The sequence below is a fragment of the Triticum dicoccoides genome, chromosome 3B (assembly GCF_002162155.2).
Source record: "Triticum dicoccoides isolate Atlit2015 ecotype Zavitan chromosome 3B, WEW_v2.0, whole genome shotgun sequence".
Taxonomy (NCBI): Eukaryota; Viridiplantae; Streptophyta; class Magnoliopsida; order Poales; family Poaceae; genus Triticum; species Triticum dicoccoides.
The window spans coordinates 710,307,414-710,321,534 of NC_041385.1; positions in this window are offsets into that span (position 1 = coordinate 710,307,414).

The window sequence follows — 14,121 nt, forward strand, 5'->3', positions numbered from 1 at the left end:
GCCTTTTGCTGCCTGGGGATTGGATATGGTTGGACCTCTGAGGACTGGCAGGAGTGGATTTACCCATGTGCTGGTAGCAGTCGACAAGTTTACCAAATGGATCGAAGCCAATCCCATTAAAAACCTTAAAGCAAGTACAGCTGTAAGTTTCATCAGAGAATTGATATTCAGATATGGTGTTCCACACAACATCATCACGGATAACGGGTCAAACTTTGACTCTGACGAGTTCAGAGCCTTTTGTGCTTCCCAAGGCACGAGGGTCGATTACGCTTCAGTCGCACATCCTCAGTCGAATGGGCAGGCCGAAAGAGCAAATGGATTGATTCTCAAAGGACTGAAACCCTGATTGATGCGTGACCTCAAGCATGCAGCAGGTGCCTGGGTTGATGAACTTCCATTAGTACTTTGGGGATTGAGGACAACTATTAATCGGTCGACTAGACTAACTCCATTCTTCTTAGTCTACGGAGCTGAAGCCGTACTCCCGAGTGATCTGCTCCACAATGCACCCCGAGTCGAGCTCTTCTCAGAAGAAGAAGCTGAAGAGGCTCGGCAAGATGCAGTCGATCTCCTGGAGGAAGAACGAGAGATGTCATTGGTCCGGTCGACCATTTATCAACAAGACTTGCGTCGATTCCATGCCAGAAACATAAGGGGTCAGGCATTCCAGGAGGGAGATTTGGTTCTTCGAGTGGACCAGCAGAAACCACACAAGCTCGCTCCTGCTTCGGAAGGCCCCTTCGTCGTCACCAAACTGATACACAACGGAGCATATCGTCTTTTCAACATCGAGCACAATAAAGAGGAGCCACGCGCTTGGAATGCGGAATTGCTCCGCACCTTTTACTCTTAAGCATTCAGACTGTTGTGATGTAATAAGAAATACCTTTTAGTTTGATTGTCAAAGACATGATTTTACAGTCTTCCAAATGATTGTTGTTCATTTCTTGCATGATCTAAAATCCCGTAGTGAGTGCCTTAGCTGCCAATCCATTTCGCCTAAGTTTGAAAAATCCTACCGAGTGGAGAGCCAGCCTCCCACTCAGGGGCTTAGATGCGAATCCGTTTCGTCTAAGTTTGAAACATCCTACCGAGTGGAGAGCCAGCCTCCCACTCGGGGGCTTAGATGCGAATCCGTTTCGCCTAAGTTTGAAAAATCCTACCGAGTGGAGAGCCAGCCTCCCACTCAAGGAAGGCGTCCATGAAGGACTGGAAGGTGTGCTTCTTAGTATTCACAACCTTGAGGGCCGCCAACTTGTCTTCTCTGGCGTCCTTGCAATGCACTCGAACCATCGACAGGGCGACGTCAGCACCACAGCAAGCGGATGACTTCTTCCACTCTTGCACTCGACCAGGAATCTGATTGAGTCGAGTCATCAATGACTTGATGTCTTGAGAAAATTCCTCCCGAGGCTAGAGTTCAACGTCAACCTGGGTCATCGCCGCCTTCAGTCGAGCCAGATAGGCAACGGCTCCGTCCAAGCGTGATTCCAACCGCAGCAAGCCCATCGCAACGTCATCTTTCATAGGACAGTTGATGGGGTCGAGACCTGTCTCAACTCACCCGGTTTCAGTTTCAAAATCCTGACAAAGTTCTGCACCATCATGAGAAATAGTGAGTCGATGATATTACAACATACTTCAATCGACGACATTTAATCAGTCGAGCGGCTATACCTTCAAGCTTCAGAACTAGTTTCGAGGCAAGGTGTCCCAGATAGGACTCTAGCTTGCCCTTCTTGGCTCTGAGGTCTCTAACTTCATTGGCCAGGTTCTCCTTGTCCTTCTTCAGTTGCTTGACTTCCTGATTGGCTTCCGAGATTGCGGTCTTCAGCTTTGCGTTCTCCTCTTCCAACTTGCGGACTGAAGCCAGCTTCTTGTCCGCAAGCGTCGTCTTCTCACGTGCTTCCTTCTAAGCAGCAGCAAGGTCCTGGTCCTTCTTCTCCAAAGCTCCCTTCATTCTCTCTAAAGAAACAACACTCTTCAGATGAGCCTGAAGTTGACGGTTTTCACTATGCACATCTGCTTGTGTGAAGTCACTCGGTTCAAAGAGACTAAAAGAAAAAACAGTGAAAGGCATGAGCTACTAGGTGGGAAAGAGTCGATTGGTTACCTCCCATGATGTCCGTTTCTTCTTGAGCAGTCTTGAGGTTCTTCTTTGCGAGTTCGAGATCAAGTTCAACGCTGATATGCTTCTTCTTTAACTCGGAAAGCCGAACTCCAAGATCACAAGTCCTCTACAGTCAGTGAGAGAGATATATCAGTCGATAGAAATACGAGACAATGATAGTGAAAAGTTACTCTAAGACTACTGCCGAATCAAATATTCATCAGTAGTCTCGGGGACTACACCCAGTGGGTGCACTTAGCGTGCCCCCACTAGTTCAGATCAACACTCAGCATGGTCTGCCCAGCGTGAGTAAAAAAAAGAGTAGATTCTAAGACCTCGGCCGACTGTGAGCAGTCGACCGTGGTCTCGAGGACTACACCTAGTGGGTGCACTCGGCGTGCCCCCACTGGTCCAGACAGATTACTAAGACTCAACACAAGTCGAGTGACGTGGAAGATTTCCTCAACCCTAAACATAGGCATACCCTAGTGGGTGATCGGATATAAAACAACATTCAAAAGTTCAGTCGGAGTTCGCTGACCTTAACATTGGTCTGGACGGCGGTGCTGGCGTTATAAGCGACCTGACTAGCCTCGTGCATCACCTTCACCTGCTCCATGACAAGGTTCACCTGGCGAAGAGTCTCCCTGACAGCACTTGCCGAATCGTCTGGGGTCTGATATGCAGCAAAGAGCGATGGCTCCAAGGCGGCCGAAGCAGCTACTGGGTCAGATGAGTGGAGTTGCACAGGAGTGGCAGTAACCGGAGCAGTCGACCCCGATGGACGATCAGTCGTCAACAGGCTGGCAAATGTGACGTTGATCCGAACAGGATCTCTGGAACGTTCGATCACCGCCTTAAGTGCCGACGTCGACTGAGGGACTTGAACTTCAAGCTTTCCTCTACTTGAGCCCCCACCTCTCCTCCTCCTCTCCTATAGAGGCACTTCTTCTTCTTCATCATCAGGAAGCACGACAACTTCTTGCGGAACTGCAGAGAGAGAGAAACATTGGAAATTCAGTCGACTAACAACTTACTCGACTAAATAAAGCCTGGTCGAACGGACTTACCAACTCGGGAAGTGGCCGCATCGTCGGTCTCCTCGTCTCCTGGGGCTTTGTCGATATCCATGTCAGTTGCAGCAGAAGTTGGGCTGGAAAGATACATGATCCGTTTGGTCAGAACAAAAACTTTAGTCGGCCTAGATAAATGAAAGCAAGACACTCACCCCGAAGCAACAGGGACGTCCATCTTGATCCGTGGCTAAGTCTTCCGAGTCTTTGGAGGATTAATCTTGGGCTGCTTGGTGACCTTCTTTGTTGGCTCCGGAGTCGACGTCCGAGTGTGCTTCTGCGTGTGGGTACTTGGAGCCACGTTCTTTCCGCGCCCGCCTGCCGGATCATGGTGTTACTTGGATCGGCGTTCGGAGCGCGGCGGCGAGTCGACTTCTTCCTCGTCATCCGACTCCTTGCTCTCCTCCTCCCCGTCTTCATCTGAAGATTCCCATTCTCCACTCTCCTCCGCGCTGGCCTCTCCCTCCTGGTCCTGCTCCCGGAGCTTGCTCACCGTTGGGCATCGAATACATGTCAGTGAAAACCTACAAGACAAAAATTCGAGTAAAAGTCAGTCGAGATCAAGTACATTCGAAATATGTATGCAAAGACAGTCGGAATAAAGAGCATACCTTGTCGGGCTGATTGTCATCACTGAAGGGGATGACTCGCCTGGCTCCTCTGGGGTTGTCCTGGTTGCGTGTGATGCTCTTCAACCACATGGCCACGGTCTCGGGTGGCATTTCCTCTGGATGAACCCGAGCTGTGTCGTCGGACCCGAAGTACAGCCACATGGGATGGTCACGGGCCTGAAGTAGCTGGATGCGTTAACTGAGGAATACCTCCAGTAGGTCCAGGCCAGTGACACCCTCGTTAATCAGTTGGACCACTTTCTCAACCAACATCTTCGTCTCCACATTCTGAGCAGTAGTCACTTTCAGTGGGGAAGGAGTCTGGACACGGTCGAAAGTGAAGTGGGGAAGGCCAGTTGACTGACCTGGAGTTGGGACGTCCTGGCAGTAGAACTAGGTCGACTGCCAACCTCTAACCGATTCAGGGAGAGTCATGGCAGGGAAAGAACTCCTATGCCTCTTTTGGATACCCAAACCCCCACACATCTGGATGACATGGGTCTTTGAGTCACTTGTTTTCGCTTTCTTCACTGACTGGGAATGGATGGTGAAGATATGTTTGAAAGGGCCCCAGTGCGGTCGACACCCCAAAAAGTTTTCACACATCGACACGAACGCGGCAAGGTACGTGATGGTATTGGGAGAAAAATGGTGGAGTTGGGCACCGAAGAAGTTCAGGAAGCCCCGGAAGAAGGGGTAAGGAGGGAGCAAAAAACCCCGGTCGACGTGGGTGGCGAGGAGTATACACTCACCCGGTCGAGGTTGCGCCTCCGTCTCCCCCTCAGGAAGCCTTGCAGCACCCTTGGCGATCAGCCCAGACTCCACCAGCTCATCCAGATCTTCTTGCCGGAGCGAAGACCGGATCCAATCGCCCTGGATCTAGCCTGGCGGCAGCCCCGCGCGCGATGACGACCCGCGGTTCTACTTCTTGCCCTTTGCCGCTCCCATCGCCTTCTTCACGCGCTCCAGCGCTGCCGTCTTGTCCTTCACCATGACGGCAGAACGGCAGCGTCACGAGTAGAAAAACCACATGTGGAGGAGAAGCAGAGGAAGAAGAAAGAGAAACGGGCGTGCACAGTGCAGACGCCTCGGCCCCGTCGCCTTAAAAAGGGCTGCTTCCGAGTGGCTGATGCGTGGGACCAGGCGATCCTGTCAAATGCCGCAACAGTCGCGTGCATCGTACGTGTCGAAAAAGGTGGCACAGTAATCAAGGCACTACTATTTATCTGCCCTGCTTACTTCAGCATGCCCCATCCCGCACGCTTCCTCGAAATTTCGTATCTCGTGAAGTCCGGTATACACTGCAATCAATCACGCCGAAGATTCTGCACCCCAAGATAACACTCGGCAGATGACGCTACAAGTTCAGTCAACAACCTTCTGAATGGATCAAGGCATCTGAATCAACACTGAAGTACCAACGTGAGTCTTCCACTTTGCGAAAAACACTCGCGAGGTGCAAAGCTCAGAACAAGTTCGACTTCATCCTACTTTACACTTGAACCTTAATCCATTCGGGGGCTATTGATGAGGATACAGACCTGGGGTAGGGTCATAGGCCTGACCTATACATCCTACCCAAGGTCACTACCCTGGAAGATAAGAAGTCCAAGAGGCAACAAAGAACCCCCAGTCAAAGGTGTCGAGTGTAATCCACTCGACCAATAATATCACTCGGATACTGTAACGCCCTGGATACAACTTTCCATATTTGTAACTCCGACTCTTGCCTTTTCCGGAGATGTGATATGTTATTTCCTTCGTGGTTGGGTTTTTGTCTGTTGTTTTTCTTTTTGTTCTTGCCTTGCATTTCATCTCATGACATCATCCGCATTGCATCAACACTCGTTGCCGTCATTGTTTTTTTAAAACTTGCATCCGCTCGTAGTTGGCGCGTCCCCCCTTGCTTTCGTTGAACGTTCCGAGACCAACCAGGTTTTTTGAGTCCCTGTTATTAGACCGCTTGTCCTTGTTGACCTTCTCTCAGACCAATTGGACCCCTCTCTTCTCTCTTTCTCCGAGACCAACCACACGTTGCACACATTGGTATTATCTCCCTCTGCACAACCACCGACCCTCCTCTTGGCGTGTCCGAAAACTGCCTCGAACCCGAACCAGGCTGTCATGACCGCTGAGTCCGGATCAACCCCAAACATCCCTAAAATATCTTCGTTCATTTGTTTGGACTCCCGAAGCATTTTATTCTCGACCGTCGGATTTAAATCGGATGATCCAAACTCTCCTCCTTTCCATATATATAGTCCACCCCTAGTCTATTTTGCAAACCCTAGAACCTAGGGATCCTGTCCCATCCTCCATTCCCTGTCCGCCGCCGCCACTCTCTCCAAAATCCCCCTCGGGATCCATCCCTCCCCAACCATTGCTCGCCACCTACAACCTCCCTCCTTTTCCTCGAGCAACCAACCAACTCCCTACCTTCCTCCTTGGGATTGTTCCCGATCCAAAAATCCAGCCAACCTGCTGCCTCCGACCATCTCCGTTATTTCCACCGCCACCCAACCAGTGTATCCCTTCGGGCCCATCCTTCCCGTGCCTCCCGCTGGCGAGAGCCCGAGCGGATCGAGCTAGCCGTCCCCGCCGGCGATGAGCAGCATCAGCTCCCGCAGCTCCGGCGAGCCCTGCCGTCGGTGACCCCCGCAGGAACCCTCTCCTTCCTCCCCTGCTTCTTCTTCCTCCCCAGTATTTCTCTCCCTCCTCTCAACATCTCGGTCTTGCCTTTCTACAGGAGCACACCCGCGCCATGGTGCCCTCCTGAGCTCCTCCCACACCAGATCCGGCGAGCCACGCCGGATCCATCTCCTGCACCATGTAGCTCGGCGTGCCCGCGCTCCTTGTCGCCGGAACCCCCCCGTCAAGTCCCTCGCAAGCCGCCGCCCGGATCAGGCCATCCCCGTGTCGTCCCTGTCGCCAAGTTCATCGCCTGCAACGGCGCAGCCGCCCCGCTCCCCTTCTTCACCGGAGTTCTTTGCCGCAAGACCCTTCCTCGAGGAGCGCCGCCGCCGCTGCTCTGCTTCCTGTCGAGCAGAGGAGGAAGAACGCCTCTGCGCCCTGCTTCTCGTCCTGTCCAGGAACGAGCAGCTCACCCGCTCACCCCGTTGACCGCAGTCGCGCGTGGCCTCCAGCGCCTGGGCCTGCAGCCTCCAAGCCCAGCAACCAGCGCCCTCTCCACAGATCTGGGCTTGGCCCATGGTGAGAAACCCCCAAGCCCTTCCTGTGAACTATTGGGCCAGCCTCAGTTTCGGCCCGTGTCATTTTTTTTCCTGTTGCTAATTTAGCATTTATCCTATGTTTTACAAATTTACAGAAAAGTCCCTCATGTTCATGCATTTAATAACTCATTAACCATGCATCGGATTAAAATGATTTAAGCATGTAAAATGCTTAGAATTTTGTGTAGATTAATAATTTTCCACTTTCATCCATGTTAAATATGTTTAAATTGCTATCTGCATTAATTTGCTTAAATGCCATGCTAAAATGATTGAATTCATAACTAATTAACCGTAGCTCCGATTTTTATAAACTATATATGTAAATGGGGTGGAAAAATGCCTAGTTTAACATGGTGCATTTTATTTTCCTGTTTAACAACAATAAAATTGTGTTTAGGGCAGAACAGTACCAAACTCAAAATATGCACATGGGGATTTCCGGAATTGTTGTTTGTTCTTTCCGGCCTCATTTAAAATTGCCTAGATAGGTAGTTTTGTTATACTTCACCTCTTGCCATGTTAATCAACATTTAATATTGTTGGTTACATAAACAAGAGTGAACTAAATTAATGAATGTGGTGTTTCGTCAATATGCAACTCATTGCATATTGAGCTCCACTTAATTTGTATTATTGTTTGTGCACTTTGCCATGCTTTGCCATGCTTTTAAACCGGTCATGCATCATACTTGGTTGTGCATCATGCCATGATTATGCTTGTGTGTTTACCATATTGTTTGCTTCTTTCCGGTTTGCTTCTCCCGTTAGCTTCGGTTTCGTTCCGGAGTTGTGAGGATTCGTTCGACTACGTCTGTTCATCTTCTTCATGGACTCGTTCTTCTTCCTAGCGGGATTTCAGGCAAGATGAACGCTACCCTGGATCTCACTACTATCATTGCTATGCTAGTTGCTTCGTTCTATCGCTATGCTGTGCTACCTATCACATGTTTATCAAGCCATCCCAAATTGCCATGTCAGCCTCTAACCTTTTTACCCTTCCTAGCAAACCGTTGCTTGGCTATGTTACCGCTTTGCTCAGCCCTTCTTATAGCATTGTTAGTTGCAGGTGAAGTTGAAGATTGCTCTATGATGGACAAGATTATGTTGGGATATGACAATATCTCTTATATTATTAATGCATCTATATATTTGGTAAAGGGTGGAAGACTCGGCCTTATGCCTGGTGTTTTGTTCCACTCTTGCTGCCCTAGTTTCTGTCATACCTGTGTTATGTTCCCGGATTTTGCGTTCCTTACGCGCTTGGGTGATTTATGGGACCCCCTTGACAGTTCGCTTTGAATAAAACTCCTCCAGCAAGGCCCAACCTTGGTTTTACCATTTGCCTCACCTAGCCCTTTTTACCTTGGGTTTCCGGAGCCCGAGGGTCATCTTTATTTTAACCCCCCGGGCCAGTGCTCCTTCGAGTGTTGGTCCGAAATGAGCAGCCTGTGGGGCCACCTCGGGGCAACTCGAGGTCTGGTTTTACTCGTAGTTTGACTTATCCGGTGTGCCCTGAGAACGAGGTACGTGCGACTCCTATCGGCATTTGTCGGCACATCGAGCAGCTTTGCTGGTCTTGTTTTACCATTGTCGAAATGTCTTGTAAACCGGGATTCCGAGTCTGATCGGGTCTTCCTGGGAGAAGGTATATCCTTCGTTGATCGCGAGAGCTTATCATGGGCTAAGTTGGGACACCCCTGCTGGGTATAAACTTTCGAAAGCCGTGCCTGCGGTTATAGGTAGATGGGAATTTGTTAATGTCCGGTTGTAGATAACTTGACACCAGATCCGAACTAAAACGCATCAACCGCGTGTGTAGCCGTGATGGTCTCTTTTCGGCGGAGTCCGGGAAGTGAACACGGTTTTGGGTTATGTTTGACATAAGTAGGAGTTCAGGATCACTTCTTGATCATTACTAGTTGACGACCGTTCCTTTTGCTCTCTTCTCGCTCTTATTTGCGTATGTTAGCCACCATATATGCTTAGTCACCGCTGCAACCTCACCACTTTACCCTTTCCTTTCCCATTAAGCTTTGCCAGTCTTGATACCCATGGTAATGGGATTGCTGAGTCCTCGTGGCTCACAGATTACTACAACAACAGTTGCAGGTACAGGTTATGCGATGATCATGACGCGAGAGCGATGTTTGCTTGTGTTGGAGTTCTTCTTCTGCTTCTGCTTCGATCAGGGAATAGGTTCCAGGTCGGCAGCCTGGGCTAGCAGGGTGGATGTCGTTTGAGTTTCTGTTTGTGTTTCATCCGTAGTCGGATGGTGCTATTATGTAAGATGATGTTGTATTCGTGTGGCATTGTATGCCTTATATATGTATCCTCATCTAATTATGTAATGTTGATGTAATGATATCCACCTTGCAAAAGCGTTTCAATATGTGGGTCTATCCTTGGTGGGACCTTCGAGTTCCTTTTGGATAGGGTCGCATATTGGGCGTGACAAGTTGGTAATCAGAGCCTCGACCGACCATAGGAGCCCCCTTGATTGTTGGCCGTTGTTGAGTCTAGAAGAAAACTATTTTGACTCTTAGGATTATATATATCAGAGAGTAGGATTCTTTTTACTCCTCAGCCCCCTTCGTCGCTCTGGTGAGGACTCCTGACATAGATGTTTTGACTTTCCTCTCCTCAAATTTCACTAAATTTTTTTTAGGATCACGCGGGTATCTTGGAATCGTTTCGATGGTTTTGTGACGAGAACATTGTTCTTGGTGCCTCCTGTCTATTATGTGGCATTGACCCGGGGAGTTGAGCTCTGAGGTGTTGTTGTCACAATTTTGTCGTTGCAGTTCTGGAATACCTGAGTTTTGCCGACATCGAAAATCTCTTTTATGCAGTTGTTGGTGAGATAACCTCGACGTCACCCAGTACTGGGGAGTTCGGGAGTATTGCCATAGCTCATATAACGGATGCTTTTCGAAGGTTGAGGTACACGATTTACGGAGTTTTCTTGGTTATGTGTTGACGGATGGATACAGCTGGATGTAGGGATGGTTAGTTTGGGTGAGATATATTGCTTCCCCTGTATCCCCAACACCAGATTGCATACCAAAAAGTTTTGGGAGTTTATAGGTGGGAATTCAAGTAGCTGCTAGAATATCTTTCCGACAGATGCATGATATGGGATTGGGTAAATCTCTATCATATGTGTTTGTTTTGGCTTATTCTGCAAGCCAAATCCTTTGTTTTGTTTTATTTGTGGTATTCGAGTTGCTTCAAAGTGAAGTGTTGATTCCATACCTTTCAAGCGGTGTTCTCATATTTCTATGGGAGTACTAATCCTTTTGATCATCGAGATTGTCATGTCAATTCTTTCCAACCGGTGTGCTTCTCTTCAGGTGGATCCGATCATTTCAACATTCGCGAGATCAATTCTAAGTTTTCTCAACGGTGTTTGTTCCATCTGCCCCAAGTTGCCTTTGTTTTTCCGCCCTCCCACCCTTTTTCTTCCCGGAGCTTGAGTCTGTTTCGACCATCAATTTCATCCGTGTGGAGCCTCTTCAGTCTTCCCTCAATTATTTCAACCGGTGAATTCTCGTCTCGTTTGACATTCATCATATCTGTTTCTTCTCCGGTGGATCCAACTCTAGCTTTCGTTGTTGATCATATCCCTTTCCTCGTTCCTAATGTTTTTCCATGTTGGTGCACCTCTTAATTGTTCACCTCTCTCTATTCGTATCCGGGGTGCTCAAGATGTCTCAGAAGAATCATGTTTCAATTCTTAATCCGTTCGAGTTACTTCAAGGTTTTATCTCATTCAAGTCATTTAATTCAACCGGTGCCATCCCCCCTTTCAATAAATTCTTCAACGGTGTTTTCTTTTGAGTGGGCCCTAACCCACAGGTCTTTTCCCAGGATCTTACCTGACTCTTCTAATTTTCCCGGAGCTATTCCCAAATTCTTTTCAAAGTGTGACGTAAGAATGAATTTCATCAGTCAGATGTTTTCCAAGATCGATTTCAAATTATTTTTCCTTGTTGGCTCAACCTCTTTGTTTTTCATTCTCCTGGAGTATCTCCAAAAATTCAGGGTGGTTCTCGTCATCATTCTCAACATGTGAAGACCGAAGAAGTGTTTCCTCTAAATCTTGGTCCATTCTCTTGAAGATTCATGGTTCCAGCTTCATGCCATCCTCATAATTGTTTTCGATTGTGAGAATTCTTTTCACCCATCCAAAGCATTTCCTGAGTTCTTTCCATTTTATTCCTACGAAGGCCATCATTTTGGGCTTATTCATTCTCAGCTTTGAGCTATCCTTCTCCATATTCTACCGGTGCATCATTCAAGTATTCTCTAATAAGCTCTTGATCTCTTTGTTCACTTGTATCTAAATACCCTCAAGTATATTCATTCGTTTCCAATTCTTCCCGGTGAATTGTGCCTTTGCTACTTTCATTTTCAATTCTTATGGTGGTTCGTTCAAGATTTCACTTTCTTCGTTATCGTATCAATTCATTCATTCTTTCGTCGTTTCAATCCCACCGGTGGTTCCATCTATACCTTCTCAAGTTTACGCTATATCCCACTTAATCCTTTCTACGAGAATAAGTAGTATGCCAAATCCGTTGCTTGTCATCAATTTAAATTGGTGAAGGATAGGCATAACGTAATTCTTATTATTGTTTCATCCAAGTAATCTAGTTTCTTCTTTCCGGAGTTGTTCATCATGTCACATTTCCCGGTTCGAGATGTTTTATCTTTTCGTTTCCGGAGTTCCAAGTTTTCTCGGTGATATCGTCGCGAAGCTCCATCTAAATCATCGCAAGGCTTCACCTTGTGTTTTCAACTTCTCTTTCTTTCTATAATCCTTTTATTACCGGAGTTCTCCATGGAGGCTCTACATGGTGGTTCGTCAAGGATTCTTTTCATTCTTCAATTGTTCTTCAAGATTTCTCTTGAAGTTAAGATCAGCCAAGCTATACTCTAAAAATAAACATGGTGCTCAACACATGTTTTGTTTTGAGGAGCTCAAGTTTTCTTCTTCTTGCATTTCGAAGTGCAATTCCTTCTACAATATCTTTTGAGGTGGTGTTATGTCACTCTTGACAATTTCCCTTCGTGATTCGAGTTGTCAAGAATGAGGTATTTTAAACCCATCATTTTCTTCCTTGGAGTTATCTTGGTATAGATTTCACCTAAAGCCTTCCTTAAGGAATGTTGCTATTTGTGGTGCTTATCAATGATCCGAGTTTTCTCCTATCCTCTCGGCGAAAGAAGTTTTCATCTCTTCTTTGATCTCAAGCAAACATTTGTTTTTCGTTAGTGGCAGAATTTCACCTCAAGTGTTGAGATGTTTCAATAAGCCCACTACAAGCTTATTCTTTTCGTTGTTGGTTTTCCAACAACTCCGTTCTAACCTTCTTGCAAGGAGGCTTTGTAAGCTCATTTGTGGCAGAAGTTGGCATTTTCTTCTCCATTCTTTTATTCCAATGATCTATCTTCTATTCTTTCGTTCCATAGGCATTGTGATGTTGCTCTCTTCACTCATCATCTCGAATTGTGAGGACCATGTTCTTTTCATGCTTATCCATTTAACCGGAGTGTTGTCTCATCTCTTCAAGTTCTTTTTATCTTATCAAGTTTTCCTTCTTCTTTCAGTCGGAGTGTTGCCCAAATTATATCAGTCTTATTCCTTCTCTATCTAGTTTTAACCGGAGTGGTTCCAATATCTATCTTATCACTAAACCTCTTGGTTCTCGTCGTATCCCTTGTTCCTCTTTTCTAAAGGAGTGTTTTCAACTTTGTTCATCTTTGTTGTTTTCTTTGTTTCATTTTGCTCAACCTCTCAAGGTTCATGGTTTCACTCGTTTATCGAAGAAGCAACTTAGTTTACCTCTTATCTTCCTCTTCTTTTTCCCTCCCGTGCCATCCTAGATCTCGGGACGAGATCCTCTCGTAGTGGTGGAGTGTTGTAACGCCCCGGATACAACTTTCCATATTTGTAACTCCGACTCTTGCCTTTTCCGGAGATGTGATATGTTATTTCCTTCATGGTTGGGTTTTTGTCTGTTGTTTTGCTTTTTGTTCTTGCCTTGCATTTCATCTCATGACATCATCCGCATTGCATCAACACTCGTTGCCGTCATTGTTTTTTTTAAACTTGCATCCGCTCGTAGTTGCCGCGTCCCCCCTTGCTTTCGTTGAACATTCCGAGACCAACCAGGTTTTTTGAGTCCCTGTTGTTAGACCGCTTGTCCTTGTTGACCTTCTCTCAGACCAATTGGGCCCCTCTCTTCTCTCTTTCTCCGAGACCAACCACACCTTGCACACATTGGTATTATCCCCCTCTGCACAACCACCGACCCTCCTCTTGGCATGTCCGAAAACTGCCTCGAACCCGAACCGGGCTGTCATGACCGATGAGTCCGGATCAACCCCAAACATCCCTAAAATATCTTCGTTCATTTGTTTGGACTCCCGAAGCATTTTATTCTCGACCGTCGGATTTAAATAGGATGATCCAAACTCTCCTCCTTTCCATATATATAGTCCACCCTAGTCTATTTTGCAAACCCTAGAACCTAGGGATCCTGTCCCATCCTCCATTCCCTGTCCGCCGCCGCCACTCTCTCCAAAATCCCCCTCGGGATCCATCCCTCCCCAACCATTGCTCGCCACCTACAACCTCCCTCCTTTTCCTCGAGCAGCCAACCAACTCCCTGCCTTCCTCCTTGGGATCGTTCCCGATCCAAAAATCCAGCCAACCTGCTGCCTCTGACCATCTCGGTTATTTCCGCCGCCACCCAACCATTGTATCCCTTCGGGCCCATCCTTCCCGTGCCTCCCGCTGGCGAGAGCCCGAGCGGATCGAGCCAGCCGTCCCCGCCGGCGATGAGCAGCATCAGATCCCGCAGCTCCGGCGAGCCCTGCCGTCGGCGACCCCCGCAGGAACCCTCTCCTTCCTCCCCTGCTTCTTCTTCCTCCCTAGTATTTCTCTCCCTCCTCTCAACATCTCGGTCTTGCCTTTCTACAGGAGCACACCCGCGCCATGGTGCCCTCTCGAGCTCTTCCCGCGCCAGATCCGGCGAGCCACGCCGGATCCATCTCCTGCACCATGTAGCTCGGCGTGCCCGCGCTCC